This window comes from Choloepus didactylus, chromosome 17, assembly GCF_015220235.1.
Source record: "Choloepus didactylus isolate mChoDid1 chromosome 17, mChoDid1.pri, whole genome shotgun sequence".
NCBI lineage: Eukaryota > Metazoa > Chordata > Mammalia > Pilosa > Megalonychidae > Choloepus > Choloepus didactylus.
Genome location: NC_051323.1, coordinates 57,318,645 through 57,331,925, shown reverse-complemented (window position 1 = coordinate 57,331,925; position 13,281 = coordinate 57,318,645). Strand labels below are relative to the sequence as shown.

The 13,281-nt window shown below is 36.1% G+C and overlaps 1 non-coding gene across 1 annotated transcript; it reads left to right on the top strand.

The window, feature by feature from the left end:
• The first annotated feature begins 9,020 nt into the window (after positions 1–9,020).
• LOC119513018 lies at positions 9,021–9,122 on the top strand. Its single transcript, XR_005212526.1, has one exon. It is a non-coding gene; the product is annotated as a U6 spliceosomal RNA (small nuclear RNA).
• The last annotated feature ends 4,159 nt before the right edge of the window (positions 9,123–13,281 follow it).

Here is a 13,281-nt window from a genome sequence, read left to right as displayed (position 1 = left end):
AAACAGATACCTCTACAATAATAGTTGGAGACTTCAATACACCACTCTCATCAATGGATAGAACATCTAGACAGAGGATCACTAAAGAAACAGAGATGTTGAATTGTATGATAAATGAACTAGACTTGACAGACATTTATAGAACACTACATCCAACAACAGCAGGATACACTTTTTTCTCAAGTGCACATGAAACATTCTCTAGGATAGACCACATGTTGGGTCACAAAGCAAGTCTCAACAAATTTAAAAATATTGATATTATACAAAACACTTTCTCAGACCACAATGGAATGAAGTTGGAAATAAATAAAAGGCAGAAGGTCATAAAATTCACAAACATATGGAGGCTAAACACCACCCTCTTAGAAAACCAGTGGGTAAAGGAAGAAATTACAAGAGAAATTAGTAAATACCTCAAGGCAAATGACAATGAAAACACAACTTATCAAAACTTACGGGATGCAGCAAAGGCAGTGCTGAGAAGGAAATTTATTGCCCTGAATGCCTATATTAAAAGAGAAGAGAGAGCAAAAATTGAAGAGTTAACTGCTCTCCTGGAGGAATTAGAGAAAGAACAGCAAACTAACCCCAAAGCGAGCAGAAGGGAAGAAATAACAAAGATTAGAGCAGAAATAAATGCAACTGAGAACAGGAAAACAATAGAGAGAATCAACAAAACCAGAAGTTGGTTCTTTGAGAAAATCAATAAAATCGATGGACCACTGTCTAGGCTATCGAAAAAAAGAGAGAGCAGATGCAAATAAATGCAATCAGAAATGGGAAAGGAAATATAACTACCAACCCTGCAGAAATTAAGGAGATAATGAAAAGATACTATGTGCAACTATATGCTAATAAACTAGACAACTTAGATGAAATGGACAACTTCCTAGAAAAGCATAAACAACCAACATTAACTCAAGAAGAAATAGATGACCTCAACAAACCAATCACAAGTAAAGAGATTGAGTCAGTCATCAAAAAGCTCCCAAAAAGGAAAAGCCCAGGACCAGATGGTTTCACATGTGAATTCTACCAAGCATTCAAGAACAAATTAGTACCAATCCTGCTCAGACTCTTCAAAAAAATTGAAGAAGAGGGAAAGCTACCTAACTCTTTCTATGAAGCCAACATCACCCTAATACCAAAACCAGACAAAGATACTACAAAAAAAGAAAATTATAGACCAATTTCTTTAATGAATATAGACACAAAAATCCTCAACAAACTACTCGCAAATCAAATCCAGCAGCACATTAAAAGAATTATACACCATGACCAGGTGGGATTTATTCCAGGTATGCAAGGCTGGTTCACCACAAGAAAATCAATTAATGTAATACACCACATAAAAAAAAAAAATTGCTATGTGCCACATGCAATATAAAATTCTGTTTTCCTAATGAAATGATTAAAGAAAAAGCTCTAGGCCAATCATAATGTATAAATAGTATGATACATCAGTCTTCAAATGTCTGCCTTCTTTTATTTAAATTAGGTGCATACACATATTTAAGTCTCATTCTACCAAAATTACTTTAATTTTAGATTAAGGCCTTTTTCCTTTTTTCCCCTTTTTACTTTTTTTTTTATTTTGGGAAACAAGGCTTTTCACACTCTTCACACTCATCTTTTGCATTGGCCTCTTTATATTCATGTAAGTACTACTGTCAGTCACCTAACAATTTTCTAGAATACAACACCTGTATTTCCATTTTGAAAAACTGAAAACTAGTGTTTCCTCTATTCACACATGGTGATATTGATAGTTGCACAAGGTAACAAGGATTTATTTGCTCATTGTCATCTTCCCAAAGGAACTGCTTACTCAACTGATTTTTAATATAATCTGAAAATAACTTGTTTACAATGACACTAAGGCTTTTATTTATGAAATCATAATGCTCAGAAAAAATAATCTCGGTTAAATTTCTTTGCCGCCTGTATCACTGATTTCATCAAAAGCCTTCCTTAGCTATCCAAGCCCAATAGTGATTAATAGGCCAGTGTTTCTCAACGTTTAAAGTGCATGTGAATCCCCTAAGGATCTTATTAAGATCCAGTAACTCATTCGGTAGGTCTGGAGGGTGGTCTGAGAACATATTTCGAATCATTTCATAGACGATATTGATACTGGGTCTAAGGAACACCCCCCCAGTAGCAATATTTTAGCCTAAGGCTTTTTACTCAAATAGTAGTGTGTTCAAAATAAAGCAATTGAAGAGGGCCCCTATCATATGAAAGGCTTTATGACGATGAACATAAGGCAACTTCCTTTTGTTCTGGATAATTTTGGATACAATTTAAAAAAAAAACTTTCCTAATTATTTGCACAAATATAGTTTATTTCTATGTGATCCTAATGGATGCATGTTGATCAACAGCTACATGGATCCAGAAAATAAAGCAAACTATGTATCCGAATGACTCATGAACGATCCAGGATTTAACATGCCAGGGATTCTCCAATTAGTTCATCTGTTGCAAGTAAGGACTTCCACTCTGCATGCGGACTAAGGCAGGTGATATTTTAGGAAGCTCAGTTCCACAACCAGTGGATTCTGAAATTTCTCTTGGTTGTCTTCAGCTGATAAGCCTAACTTCCAAATTGCACTGCTCATGGGTAAGCTCAAACCACAAGCATATGCATTAATCTTCAACCTTTGTTGTAACCTTCCAAATGTGGGTCTAGTCTACATGACTGTGTGTCTGTCTTGCTTTTATTTTCACACCATTTGTTCACTTCATCACTTACTCATTCAAACATCTTGACAAAGACTGCTATGCTCTTGGTTCTGAGGATATAAAGCAGAATAAAGCATAATGTTTACCCACTGGTATTTCACAGCCTGATTACCAGGTATACCTTGAGCTGTGCTTGCCTCCTGATTTGAGGTAGTAGCTCTGCTGCAACCTCTCCATGCCCTTTTCCCATGGACTGGTCTCTTACATCCCAAATTCCTGACATTCTGTTCCAGCTAATATGGGCCATTTTGAACATAAAAACTCTTGTGCTAATTTGTCCACAATCTGGATAGCGGCTTCTGTTGACATTTGCTCTCCCCAGGAATCGTTTGGGATAGAAATTCTGACCCTAATCACTTGCACAGTTTAAAATCAAAACTGTTTGCTGTCTAAGCCCACTTGGCAGGTGAAGTCACTGCTCTCACCTTTAAGTGGGACATGATTCCCAGCGGCGTACATCTCCCTGGCAATGCAGGTCATGACTCCCAGGGATGAGCCTGGATCTGGTATTGTGGGAATGAGAAAGCCTTCCTGACCAAAAGGGGGAAGAGAAATGAAACAAAATCAAGTTTCAGTGGCTGAGAGATTTCAAATGGAGTCAAGAAGTCACTCTGGAGGGCATTCTTATGCACTATGTAGATATCCGTTTTTAGTTGTTAGTGTGTTGGAATAGCTAGAAGGAAATACCTGAAACTGCTGAACTGCAGCCCAGTAGCCTTGATTCTTGAAGACAATTGTAAAACTATGTAGCTTACATGGTGCGACTGTGTGATTATGACACCCTGTGGCCCACACTCCCTTTATCTAGTGTATGGACAGACGAGTAGAAAAATGGGGACAAAAATTAAACAAAAAATAGAGTGGGATGGAGGGGACAGAATGCTTTGAGTGTTCTTTTTTACTTTTATTTTTATTTTTATTTTTTTGGAGTAAGGAAAATGTTCAAAAATTGATTGTGGTAATGAATACACAACTATATGATGGTACTGTGAACAGTTGATTGTACACTGTGGATGACTGTAAGGTTGTGAATATACCTCAATAAAACTGAATTTAATAAAAAAAAAATCCAATCTGCTTGAATTCTCTATTTTGGACCACTGGTCACCGTCTTCAGGTACAAGCCTCAGAGAACAGTTAGGATTGTCTTTGACTATTTATGACCCCGTCTCCAGCCATCTCTAGCACAGCTAAGACACATAATACAAAAGCATAAAGTGACAATGGGAAACTAACTTTTTTGAATGTCCTCCCATTGTCTGGATGGTTTGTTATTATATTGCATAATGAGTCTTAACAGTTCTTTTATTTTTTTTTCTTTTCCTCTCTCCTGAAAAGTTCAAATTTCCTACTTTCTCCACTGTACTCAGATTCCTGAAATTAACCCCAGTGTGCTGAGAAACAGTCATAACTATATATAGAATGCAAAATCTTTGCTTATGAAGTGGGGAAGATTTTCTATCTCAATTTGGTGAAAAATTTCCTACATGAGTCCCTTTAATACTCTTACATATTTTACACCATATTCTCCCTCATAGTCACATATGCATTAAATTATATAAATATTTCATTACATGAAATATCTTATGCCTGGCTGTATTTTAATTTGTTTAGTCACACGTTACAGGATGAAATAGAAGCAGTTGGGAAGGACTGGGTTATGACAAGTTTGGTGCTTATTCAGCATATTAAGAGAGTCTTCCCTAGAATGCCAAAAATACGTTCAGATAGCAAATTAAAGATGTTAAAGTTGGGAACAGAGATTGATAATATTTGAGTTATTTTACGAAGCTGAAGTTACACATATTTGCTGTTGGGCTGTAAGGAAATAAATTCTTACATACAATGTTTCTTTAACCAGAATTTCCCCCTGAGTTAAATATGAGGAATTGAAGGGTAAAAATGATTCTTCATTTTCTTTTTTTCCCCTATAAACCTTTAGATTATTTTCTAATATTGTTCTGGGCTTTCTGACTGATAATCAGAATTTTGAAGTGAATAGGTCATTTTAACGTCAGTTAGTGACTTACCAAGCCTTTATCATAAATATATATACATATATACATTTTTTTTTCTTGGTTTTCTCCTTCCTTGAGCAAACCTGACAGGAAGCATTTCCACAAGAATTTGTTCCCAGAGAAATTAAGGTCAGTGAGAAGCCATATCAATAGAAGATTTAGGAGGAAGGATGAATGATGCATTTCTCAGCTGTATCAGTAGAAGCAGTTGCATTATAGTTTTTATATTATGTTTACTCTTATAAAATATTTTAAAAATACAGTTCTTCCATATAACAGAATTCAAAAGAATCTTCAACTCAATACCCAAGTTTTAAATAACCTGCATTAATCAATAAATCTAAATTTGTAATTTATTTTTCATATTCTGAGAAACATAAATGGCATATGAGAAATAAGGAAAAAACAGATATGAATAATTGATTGACTAATTTATTGGAAGATAAGATTCAAGTAGAAAAAATTACAAATCTTTTCACCATACCCGAGGAATGCCCCCCCACCCCACCCCCCTGCCATTTCATTGATATTGTTAAATAATGCATATGGGCCCAAGATGTACTCACTCATGCTAAACCTCACATCAGCAAACCAAAATTTTACTTAGCTCCTATTTCTCATAACTCCCCTTTGCCCCCAGTACCCAAAACCTAAGGACAACCAATCAGTCTGCCAACTCCAGTTTAGTTTGCGTGTCTTGGCCCCTCCGGTTTAGCACTGAGGATAAATATCTTGATGCAGCCAACTGAGTTAGTTATACTGTTAGCTCCTTTGTTGGTTGTGAAAGTCTGTCTCTATATACCCTGCCCTTTCTACCTCTCCTTAGGGCTCCACACTATTTCCTGGATGGGATGCTGCCTGATTCGTGAATCATTCAATAAAGCTACGAAATATTAAATTTCATGTTGTGAAAGTTTTTCTTGTTTCAATATCATCATAAGCAGCTACTCAGATATGAAACCTAAGCTCTCCCTTGACTCATATAACTTCTTCTCTACAGTCCACCCTGTCCAGCTGATGCATCCAATAAAGCATTTTACCTTCCCATTCCTCCGTGTTCAATGTTACTGACACAATTCGAGCCCAGGGCCAACCACTGTACATGTCTAACTGGTTTTCTTACTTTCTAGTGTTTCCCCCATCCATTTATTTGATAACCTGATTTCTTTTCTTAAAACACTAGTAATTGATTCAAAGGTAGATACCAGATACCTAGAGACAATCCAGAGGAATTCTGAGTCAATTGGAATGGAGGCCAGGGTTATGTTTTAAACAGTAATCTCAGGTGATTCTAAAGCATGTGTCCCCAAGTTTATACTTTCAGAAGTGCTTTCCTACAGAACAGAGTTTAAACTCAGTCTTTAAAAAGGGAATTACTTTAAAAAAGGGAATTAAATCAATTCTGAACTCTTCTAATTCTAGCAGTAAATCATATTCTTATACTGACATAAAAAACTATTTAAAAGATCATCGAGGGTTGTGGGAAGATGGCAGGGTAGGAAGCTGCAGGAATCAGTCCCCCAACCAGAGTAACTATTAAACATGCAGGAACCATTGGAAGCAAATATCTCAGAAGTCCAGATTCCAGTACAACACTGTACAGCATTCAGGGAAGAACAGGAGGGAAAGGCTGGTAAATAATGGAAAATACCAGTAAATTGATCTATCTGTGTGGCAGTTACCATCACCAGGCCCCTCTCATGACAGGCAGCAGCGGGGTCCAGCCCCTGGCATAGCTTGCTGGTACAAAAAAGGGATATATAAATCCACTTCCCCAAGATATAGGGTGGTCATGAATTGATCACTGATCATGGCTTTTTTTTTTAATGCAATTTTATTGAGATATCTTCACAAACCATACAATCATCCAAAGTGTGCAATCAGTTGATCACAGTGTCATCATATAGGTGTACATTCATCACTACAATCAATTTTTGAATATTTTCATTACTCCAAAAAAAATAAAAATAAGAATAAAAGTAAAACTAAAAAAGAACACTCAAAACATCTCATCCCCCCCCCCATTATTCATTTACTTTTTGTCCCCATTTTTCTACTCATCTGTCTATATACTGGATAAAGGAGTGTGAGCCACAAGGTTTTCACAATCACACAGTCACACTGTATAAGCTATAGAGTTATACAATCGTCTTCAAGAATAAAGGATACTGGATTGCAGTTCAATAATTTCAGGTATTTCCTTCTAGCTCTTCTAACACACTAAAAACTAAAATGGGATAACTAGATAATGCATAAAAATAACCCAAGAATGGCCTCTCAACTCTATTTGAAATCTCTCAGTCACTGAAACTTTATTTTGTTTCATTTCTTTTCTCTCTTTTGGTCCTAGAAGGCTTTCTCAATCACATGATGCCAGGGTCAGGCTCATCCTCAGAAGTCATGTCCCACGTTGCCAGGGAGATTTACACCCCTGGGAGTCATGATCATGGCTTTTGATTGGCTACCTCAGGTGGCTGGAGACCTGGCTCTGGGGGTGGCCACTGTTCCAACCTGACCTGGAGAAAGGCAGTGGAGGAGACAGGCACTAAGCTACCTCAAAGCCACGAAGGACAGGTAAAGGGTTGCATTTGCTGGGCAGGGGCTGCATCAAGAAAGTGCAGCTTTGGGGAGTCACATAAGAAGCTCCTGGCACCCTTCCTGATCCACCCTTCATCCCCCCCACATGGCAGTTTGGAGCTGACTGCTGCTCCCTTTTCTGGGTCCCTGGCCTTGTTCTGGATGGGAAAGACTAACTCGGAAAGCTCTTCTCCAGTGTGCCCCCACTCCCAGAATCTGCCCTCCAGGTAAAAGCAGGTTGAGACAACAAAAGCAGTATAAGGAACAACTGAAGTGGATGACATTAGGTAATGGCTTACCTGCTTTAAGTCCTACACTGAAATACCTGGGAGAAGGAGACGGTCTCTATCCTGGGAATCAGAGGGAGACAATTCCTGTACACAGGGAATTCCTAAGGCCACTAGTAAGCCAAGCCCAGGACAAGACACAGGCCCAGAAAAGACAGGGAGAACTCTGCACTTTGCATTTGCGTTGGATAGACCTTCCTGATAGGAGGGCTGACAATCAAGAAAATGTCATATTATTGACTCGTTAAAAACTCAAGAAACAGACATTCCAGGGAATAAACCCTAGAGTTAACATTTTAAAATATCAAACTGTACAGCATGCAAGAAAAGAATACAAGACACACACACACAAACACACACACACACAAGAAACAGGAAATGATGGTCAATCCAAAGGAAGAGAATAAAAATTCAGAAACATCAATGAAGACCAGACTGTGGACATACTCAAAGAAGACTTTAAAACAAAGATCTTCAGTATGATCAAGGAGATGAAGGAAAACACAGGGAAATAACTAAAGGATATCAGGAAAACAATGAATGAATTATATTAGAATATCAATAAGGAGACATAATTTTAAAAAGGAACCTAACAGAACTACTCAAGTTGAAGACCACAATAAATGAAATGAAAAATTCCCAGGAGGGTTTCAACAGCAGATTGGAGGAGACAAAAGAACCAGAGAATTCAAGACAGGACAGTTGAAATGAGTCAGGCTGAGGTGCAGAAAGAGGAAAGAATTGTAAAAAGCAATGTCTTCTGGGACACCATCAAGTACACCAATATATGCATTATGGGTGTCCCGAAGGAATAATCAAAGAAATAATGGTAAAAAGCTTCCAAAACTTAGCAAATATGTGAATATGTACATCCAAGGAGCCGAGAGAATACCAAAGAGGATAAACTTTAATTAAAAAAAAAACACAAATCTGTCACTTGCTGTCAAACCATCAAATGAAAAGGACAAGCGAGTTCTGAAAGCTGCAAAAGAAAAACAATGTGTTGGATACACCTGCAAGAAACCAGTGGTTTGAAATAGTTAAAGTGTTGAAAGAAAATATATGTCAACTAAGAATTTTATATCCAGCAGTATTGTTGTTCAAAATCAGGAAGATATTAAGACATTCCCAAGTAAACAAAAGCTAAGGGAGTTAATCACCACTAGACCTTCCCTATAAGCAATGCTAAAGGGAGTTCCTCAGACTGAAAGGAAAGGACACTGGACAAGTGGTTCAAGCAGCATAAAGAAATAAAGACCTGCAGTAAAGGTAACCATATGGGTAATTATAAATGTCAGTATCATTAGAGTGTCTTGTTTGATATGTAATAATACCACTTTTTCTTTTCTACAAGTATTAAAATGCAAATGCCTAAAAAAGTAATGAGTGTTCACTTCAGCAGTCTATGTACTAAAATAAGATTGACACAGAGAAGATTAGCATGGCCCCTGTGCAAGGATGACATAAAGTTTTTGAAGCATTCCAAACAAAAAAGTAATGATAAATCTATGGTTAGGGACATTCAATGTGCAAAGATGTAATTTGCAACAAGTACAAAAGATTTTGTTGGGGGATGGAAAGGTATAGGAACAGTATATATTTAATGCTACTGATCAAGTTGGTATTAAATCAGATTGTAAAACATTTGGATGTTAAATTTTAACCCCATGGTAACCACAAGGAAAATATATGAAAAATATATCCAGATTGAAATGAGAAGGGATTCAATATGGTACAATATAAAACATCAAAGAAATACGAAAGTAAGCATTAAGGGAAGAATTGAGGGACAAAATAGTTTAAGACTTACCAAAGCCTAAATCAAAAAATGGCAGAAGAAATCCTTCATTGTCAGTAATGACTTTAAATGTAAATGGATTAAACTCTCTAGTTAAAAGGGATAGAATGGCAGAATGGTTAAAAAGCATGATCTAACAATATACAGTCTACAAGAGACTCACCTTAAATTCAAAGTCATAAGTAGGTTGAAAATGAAAGGATGGAAAAAATATATCAAGCAAGTAGTAACAAAAGAAAGCTGAGGTATCTATACTAATGTAAGATAAAATAGACTTTAAGCCAAAAACAGTTGTGAAGGGTAAAAATGGTCATTATATGTTGTTGAAGGGGGTCAATTCAACACGAATTAATAATTACAAATATGCATGCACCTTACAGACCAATCCACAAATATATGAAATAAATATTTAAATATTTGAAGGGAGAAATTTAAAGTACTATGCCAAAAGTAGAAGACTATAATAAGCCACTTGCAATAATGGCTAGAACATCTAGACAGAAATACAAGACAAGAACAATACTCTAAACCAACTAGAGCTAACAGATATATATATAGGAACCTTCAACCACCAACAACCCATGACTTACTTTTTTGGGTCTTTTTCCAGGATAGACCATATCTTAAGTCACAAAACAAGTCTGAATAAATTTTAAAAAAATATTGAAATCATACAATGTATCTTCTCTGACCACAATGTATTGAAAACTAGAAATCAACAGAGGGAGAAATGGAAAATGCCTAAATATGTGGAAATTAAACACTGTACTTTTAAGCAACCAATGGGTTAAAGAGGAAATCACAAGAGAAATAAGGAAGTATCTTGAGGTGAATGAAAATAAAAATACAACATAACCAAATGAATAGGATGCAGCAAAGGCAATGCTGAGGGGCAAATTTACAGCTCTAAATGCTTACATTAAAACCGAAGACAGATTTCAAATCAGAGACCTAAACTGGAAACTAGAAAACTAGAAAAAGAAAAGCAAACTGAACCCAAAGTGAGCAGAAGGAAGGAAATAACAAAAATTAGAGTAGAGATAAATGAAATAGAGAATAAAAAAATAAACAATAGAGAGAACAACAAAACCAAAAGTTGGTTGTTTGAGAAGATCAATAAAATTGACAAACCTTTAGCTAGACTGACAAAGAAAAACGAGAAAGGATAAAAATTACTAAAATCAGAAATGAAAATGGGGACATTACTACCAATCCCACTGAAATAAAATGAATTATAAGAGAATATTATGAACTGTACGTCAATAAATTAGATAGCCTAGATGAAACAGACAAATTCTTAGAAGCACATAATTTAGCTACAGTGACTTAAGAAGAAATAGAAGATCTCAACAAAGCAATAAATAGTTAAGAGATTGACTCAGTAATCAACCACCCCCCCCCCCCCCACAAAGTAAAGCCCAAGACCAGATGGCTTCAAAGGGGAATTCTACGAAACATTCCAAGAAGAATTAACACCAATCCTGTGAAAACTCTTCCAAAAAACTGAAGAAGAGGTACTGTTCCCTGATTTATTCTATGAGGCCAACATGACCTTCATACCAAAGCCAGATAATGATATCACAGGAGAAGAAAATGACAGAACAATATCTCTCATGAACACAGATACAAACATCCTCAGAAAATACTAGCAAACCTAATCCAACACCACATTAAAAGAATTATATACCATGATCAAGTGGGATTTATGCCAGGTATACAGAGATGGTTCAACATAAGAAAATCAAAAAAATATAATACACCACATTAACACAATGAAGAAAAAGGGAAAAAAAGTGATAATCTTAATTGACACTGAAAATGTTTTTAATAAAATCCAGCATCCCTTCCTGATAAAAACACTTAGTAACACTACAAATAGAAGGCAACCTACTCAACATGATAAAGGGTATTTATGAAAAACCCACAGCTAACATCCTACTTAATGGTGAAGACTGAAAGCTTTCCCTCTAAGATACACGAACAAGACAAGGATGCTCACTGGCACCACTGCTGTTCAACATCGTGCTGGAAAGTCTACCCAGAGTAATTAGGCAAGAAAAACAAACAAAAAGCACCCAAAAGGGAAAGGAAGAAGTAAAATTTCTCCTAGTTGCCAATGACATTATCCTATATACAGAAAATCCTGCAAAATCCACAACAAAGTTGCTAGTGAAAATAAGTGAATTCAGCAAAGTGGTGAGGTACAAGATCATCAGTGAGCAGTGTTTCTATACACTAGTAATAAACAATCAGAAGAAGAAATCAAGAAAAGTAATTCCATTTCCAATAACAACTAAAAGAATCAAATATCTAGGAATATGTCTAACTAAGGATGTAAAGGACTTGTACGCAGAAAACTACAAAACGTTGCTAAAAGAAATCAAAGAAGACCTAAATAAATGGAAGGACATTTGTGTTCTTTGATTGGAAGAACATTGTTAAGATGTCTCTACACAAAGCAATTTACAGATTCAACACAATCCCAATCAAAATTCCAACAACTTTCTTTGCAGAAAACAGTAAAGTCAATCATCAACCTTATATGGAAGGGTAAGGGGCCCTGAATAGCCACAGTCACTTTGAAAAAGAACAAAGTTGGAAGACTTACACTCCCCAACCTTAAAACTTCTTACAAAGCCAAAGTAATCAAATTAGTATGGTACAAGGACAGATGTTAGCAATGGAATTGAATTGAGAGCTCAGAAATTGACCCTTACATTTATGGCCAACTGATTTTTGACAAGGGGGCAAAGAACATTCAATTGGGAAAGAATAGTCACAGCAACAAACGGTGTTGGGAAAACTGGATACTCATTTGCATAAGAATGAAAGTGGATCACTACATATAAAGATCAACTGAAATGGATCAAAGATCTAAATACAAGATGCAGACTATAAAAATCCTAGAAGAAAACATGCGGAAGGATTTTCAGGATGTTAGGAATGGTTTATTAAACCATACACACAATGCACAAGCAACAACAACAACAAACAAAAACTTTTTATGTCTTAAAAGAAGTAAAATGACATCCTACCCACTGGGAGAAAATACTTGGAAAGCAGATATCCCATAAAGGTTTAATATCCAGACTATATTTTAAAAAACCTTCAACTCAACAAAAAGACAAACAACCCAATTTTTAAAATGGGCAAAAGATTTGAATGGACATTTCTCCAAAGAAGATGTGCAAATGGCCAGAATGCACATGAGAAGATGGTCAACATCATTAGTCCTTAGGAAACTGCAAATCAAACCACAATGATATTCTAATTCACACTTGCTAGAAAGGCTACTTTTTTTTTTAATGGAAAATGTCAAGTGTTGGGAGGATGCAGAGGATTAGGAACACTCATTCATTGCTAGTGGAAATGTAAAATGGCGCAACCATTATGGAGGACAGTGTGGCAGTTCTTCAGAATGTTAAATATAGACTTACTACATAACCCATCAATTCCACTTCTAGGTATATGACCATAGAACTGAAAGCAGGGACTCAAACTGATATTTGCATACTGATATTCATAGAGTCATTATTATCCACATTGCCAAAAGATGGATACAACCCAAGGTCCATCAACTGATGAATAGATAAACACAATGTGATAGCACATTTTACACATTCAACTGCAAAAAGAAATGATGTGATGATATATGTAACATAGATGAACCTACACCTTTCACTGATATGAAACCATTAGAACAAGCAAACTCAGAGTCAGAATCTGGAATATAGGTTAATAGGGGCCATGTTAGGGAGAGTGAATAAGGAAGGCTTAAAACGTACAGTTTCTTTTTGGGGTGGTTTATAGGAATCCTGTATTTTATGCATGATGTTTCTGTAAATCCACTTCT